General features: G+C 47.2%; 1 long non-coding RNA gene across 2 annotated transcripts; it reads right to left on the bottom strand.

Annotated features, from left to right (window-relative positions):
- Positions 1-13: 13 nt before the first annotated feature.
- LOC122193836 lies at positions 14-4,190 on the bottom strand. Of its 2 annotated transcripts, XR_006182994.1 has the most exons (5): positions 3,934-4,190; positions 2,461-2,539; positions 1,040-1,242; positions 470-611; positions 14-369 (listed from the first exon to the last, which is right to left on the bottom strand). It is a non-coding gene; the product is annotated as an uncharacterized LOC122193836 (long non-coding RNA). The 2 variants fall into 2 exon arrangements; XR_006182995.1 differs by lacking the exon at positions 2,461-2,539.
- Between the last annotated feature and the right edge of the window lie 737 nt (positions 4,191-4,927).

Here is a 4,927-nt window from a genome sequence, read left to right as displayed (position 1 = left end):
AGTCTGATGAAAAACTAACTACCAAATGGGATTATTATGTTTCTAACATTTCTAATGAATAAACAGCTTTCTTTCAAACAACCAACACAGAAGATTGTTTTTATGTGTTATTACTCTGAGTTACATTACCCAGTTAAAAATACCCCATATGTAAGGGAATCTACTCCTCTGAACACAGAAAATAGGCAGTTATAGAAATTCAAACAACGAAATGCTCCCTTGTGTTACATAAGACGACTGGAGAAACCAGCAGACCATCTAGCAAAAATAAAAGTGTACTCACTGTACTGAATGTGAACTTGTGGAGGCTTTTTTCTTAGCGTAAAACCAGCCAGCATTCCTTCACCCATTGACTATTTTGAACATGCACTGGAAATCAAGGGTTGGCAATGAAGATAAACACGTCACTTTTCTACAAGGGAGGCATTACAAAGAAGTTGTTCTTACATGGTAAATAATAGAAACTCACTGAAGAGTGGGATGAAATAATGCAGTTCTTCCAGTACTTTGCTGCGTGGGTGAATACGGACATGACTCTGCCAATCTTATTTCTAACTTCTGAAGAAAACACAATGGCTCAGCTGTGAGAAATTTCCTGGACTGTCAAGTAACTGGAAGGAAAGAAAAAGAAAACAACAATAAAAACTGATAATGCTCTGCTTTACCTAACATAGTAATTATAACCTCATGTGCTGTTTTATCCCCTCACAATTACTTGACCCTGTGCAAATGTTTCAATATATTGATATTACAATGAAAAACAAGTAGACAAAAGCGTGGTTTTATGAACATGCCTCTTTCAGAAGCCCTATTTATTAGTATGCCAGTTTCAAATTTACCATTAACATATATTAAGCTAGGAAGAGAGTCACTATCATGTTAATATCTAGTAGTCATTGTAATTATGAAAAAACAATTAGATATGTGTTGCATCACCTTGATTGAATATCGCTGTGATGCATCTCTAGTTTACATCTACTGACCTCCTGATCCTTCGGGAGATTAGCAAAAATGAACCAAATAAAACAAGACTTCTCACCTGGGGTTTGGTTTCCAAATGGCATTCAACACCCAGCGTGTACATCTTCTGTCATCCTGGTCTATATTTGTGCTGTCTGTTTTCATGTCACATCACCAAAATCTTTTCTCCTTAGGCTTGTTTTGAAGTGTTAAAGATGACGTCTCAGCCAGATGGAGAGCCAGCTCCAGGTACAAGAGGTGTACCAGCAGAACCAGGAGTTACTAGGGTAGGAAAGTACAGGATGGCATCCCTTTTTGGTGCTGTCTGCCACACTGTGGGGTCAGCTTACAGCTCCCCAGGGAGAAATGCACGGCATCTCCTCGCACAGCAATTAAAGACCGCTGTGACATTATTTTAGGATTTGGCGTCCTCAGTGGGTGAACCCAGCACCTGCCTGTACGGCACCATGAGGCCTTTTGGCTCAAACATCAATCCCAAACGCCACAGAAACAGGGAGGCTGCAGCGTGTGTCCTTCGTGCAGCCCCTGTGCTTGAGTCAGAGATCACTGACGTACGGCAGTGCCCCATTTCTGTTGCGGTATGACGCGGGATTGCTGAAGTCACTGCAGATTTGGAGAAAAGACAGATCATCTCCAGAAAGCACTCCCCATACAACTTGCCCACATGCGTGGGGCACAAGCCCCATGTTGGGGACAATGACTCACACCCCCCTGTCACAGCCATGCACTGAGGGCACCATCACCCCCCTGTGCACAGCCATCAACTTGTCCCAGGACTCCACGCACCCCACAAGCATCCCTGCCCCTGTCCTCAATCCCATGGTGACATCAGCATGGACTGAATTGGGGCAGGGGATGTGGGGGGACTTGAGACATGAGGGGATGTGTGGGGACACAGGGACATGTGAGGACATGGGGGGATATGGGGTGGAGGTGTGGGGTCAGAACTGCAGAGGTGAGATGAGGTGACACGTAGAGGTGACACAAGGAGGTGGCAGGCCGTGCCAGGAGGTGCCGGTGCCATTTGAGCAGCACTGCAGGGCAGATGATCAGCACCAGCCCAACCTGGGGGTCATGGTGACACTCCAGGATGTGGAGATGCTATTGGTTTTCAAGCAGGAGTTCGTTATCTATACATAATACTGCACTTTTTTTTTTTTTTTAAGTCAGTGATAGTATGCAGCCTGATCCCATGTCTTTGAAAAGTGCAGTTTAAGGATCGTCAGCTGAGAACAGCAGCAGAACATGGGGTCATCACAGGGGGAAGGCACAGGGAAGGAAGCGAGGAAAGAAAGGAGAAAGCCTGAAAAAGGAATGGGGAAGGCACAGGGCGAAGGAAAGGGCAAGACATAGGGGAAGGAGGGGGAAAAGGACAGAATAGCTGTAGAGCAGCCTAAAAAGCAGCAAGAAGCTTTGGGAGGACTGTCAAGTGCCAGATTCTGTATCAGGTGTGTATCTGTGTGCATAAGTTGCCATTACCTGCTTTGGTCAGGGTTCTTGTCAGTTCTGAGCTCCTGCAGTGGGAAGAGCTCTAGCAACTGGTGCAGTCGCTGCAGACCTGTGGGATGGGGGAGTGCTTGATAAGGACAGCCCTGCAGCCCTCAGCTGGACAAATTTGCTCCGTGTGCCCAGACTGGGAGCTGTACAGTGCCCGTCCGCACTGCTCCAGCTCAGAGCCTGCAGCCTGCAGCTGCATCTTTGCTTCCTTCCCTCCTGCCCAGAGCCTTGAGGGTGCTCCCACAGTCCCCTGCCCACCCCCAAAATGTCACAGAAGACAGCTGGCAGCGAGCTGAAGGAATCCCAGCACCCTGTTTTCCTTCTGCCTGCAGCTCTCTCCTCCTCTGCCACACAGGGCTCCAGCCTGCAAAATGGGAATGGTCGGGGGGAAAGGGAGTGCTGGCACAAGCGAATGCTGCAGCTGGCCAGGGAGGGTCTGCGTACCCTGTGCCCATCTGGGCTATCCGTCCAGCTGCAGGAAGACCAGGGTAGAGCAGCTGAGAAGCTGCCCCCATCAGAGGGGGGAACAAGCTGTCCTTCCACAGAGACATTCCTCTCACAGCCAGATGCACCCACACAACTCTTGGGCCATCTTGCCAATGGCAGCTGTGGCACATCAATTCTTTCTAGGCAATAATTTTTTCCACCTGTAAACTTAGGGGGAGAACTACAGTTTTTGTTAATCTTTGTAGGAACACTGTAATGGTCCACACAGAACTCAAAACTGCAGCTTTGTGCTAGATCTGGCTGCTTAGACTTGCTAGGACCTAAAACTTCCCATTTTATGGCATGAAAAGAACAAAAAGCCAAAAATGAAACCCGCAGGGAAAGAAAGGCTTTTGAAGAAAAATACGTGGAAGTATAAACAAGACAGAGGCTGAGTGAACATTCATATGGCCCTGCACTTTCTGCCAATGGGCTCTAATCCCATTATCGTTAAATTCACTGGGCAGTTGCATTTTGGTATTTGAACATTTAGAAACAATGCAACAGACGCTAGCAAAAAGAAAGAAGAAAAAAAGAAAAAAACCTCTTTTTTTTTTTAAAGCTATTTATATGCACTTGGCACAGCTCTCCTGGGTTTGGAGTAGTTTCCCTCTTTCCTCTTCGTCTTTCCCCCCACAACCCCTCCACTTCTAACTTCGTGCTCCTCTCCCGTCCTCACAGCACACACACCGGATCGCCAAGCACTGCGCCGCCGCTCTCCCAGTCCCGTCGGAAAAGTTCTTTCTGCGGTCTCTGCCGCCACCTCCTGGCCAATGCGCAGAACGGCCGCTGCGTCCCGCAAGCAGCACAACGCATGCGCGTACAAAATGCGGAAGTGCCGTTCTAACCGCTCTACTCAGCTAATCCGCCGCCTCTCTATGGTCATCAGTCCTCCAGGTAATAGCGAACATAGCGGCGAACAGCCCCGGCCCGGCAGGTGATTTCGCATGATTAGTTTCGAGTACTCACCTACGCGTGCGTTGTTTTCGACTCCTCATTACGCGTGCGAGGGGCGCAGGGGCCGCTGGGAGCCACAATAGTCTGTTCCCGAGGCAGGCTCCAGGAATCGACTGCTCGCCTGCACCTCGAGGCTTTGTAGATTTGAATGCTAGTTATGAGTGTCCTGGCGCATGCGCTCTGTTGCCTCGAGGACTAACCGTAACAAAGCTCGGCGGATTTGCTGCACAAAGCGAGGAACACCACCGCCGCGTGCCTGTGCGCATGCGCCCTGGTGCCTGCGGCGCCAAACAAACACGGCCGCAATTCCAGCTATTGGCCACGAGGGGGCACCGGAGACCGTGGAAACAACAACGACTGGTTCGACGCGCAGCCGCGCCGCAGCTTCTGGTGCTCTTCTCCCTGCCGTGATGGCAGAGGAAAAACGCAGTTCGATGGGGGTTGAGGGAGGAGAAAATTACGTCAATTGGAAAAAGACAAAGAAAACCAAGGAAAACTTTTCTACACCCAGCAAACCTCTGCTAAGCATGTAAGAATATTATATCTTAATTTTATAAGTCTCACTTTTTTTTTTTTTTTTTTTTTTTTTTTTTTAACCAACTGTCACTGGAGCACTGTCAGTAGATGTACCAGAAATATTGACAAGGGTTAAAGAAAATTGTTCTAATGTTGTTTTGGTTTGTTTCTACTTCACATAAATCAGGAGAATTATTTGTTTTTCAATGCCACCAAAGGAGCCATTTCTTCACTGATATTGAAATTCATTATGAATGCCTCTAACAAAAATGATTAGTTGAGCCATTGTATTTAACATGAGCATTTTCACCCACAGCCAAAGCATAGGAATTGATATTAGCAGTTTAACTCTCCAAATTTTGTTCAAAAGACTTTCATGTTTCTTCAGTTCAGCTGGCTACAGTCTTGTGAGACAAACTCAAATCAGAAAATGGTTTTGATTTTTTTGCCATCAGATTTGCTGCCACATTATCAAGTTTTATTAAGGATT

This window comes from Lagopus leucura, unplaced genomic scaffold, assembly GCF_019238085.1.
Source record: "Lagopus leucura isolate 7727_CA_CO unplaced genomic scaffold, USGS_WTPT01 33904-0_obj-0_obj, whole genome shotgun sequence".
NCBI classification, from domain to species: domain Eukaryota; kingdom Metazoa; phylum Chordata; class Aves; order Galliformes; family Phasianidae; genus Lagopus; species Lagopus leucura.
Note: the sequence above shows the minus strand (reverse complement) of the source record. Positions and strands in the feature narration are given on the sequence as shown.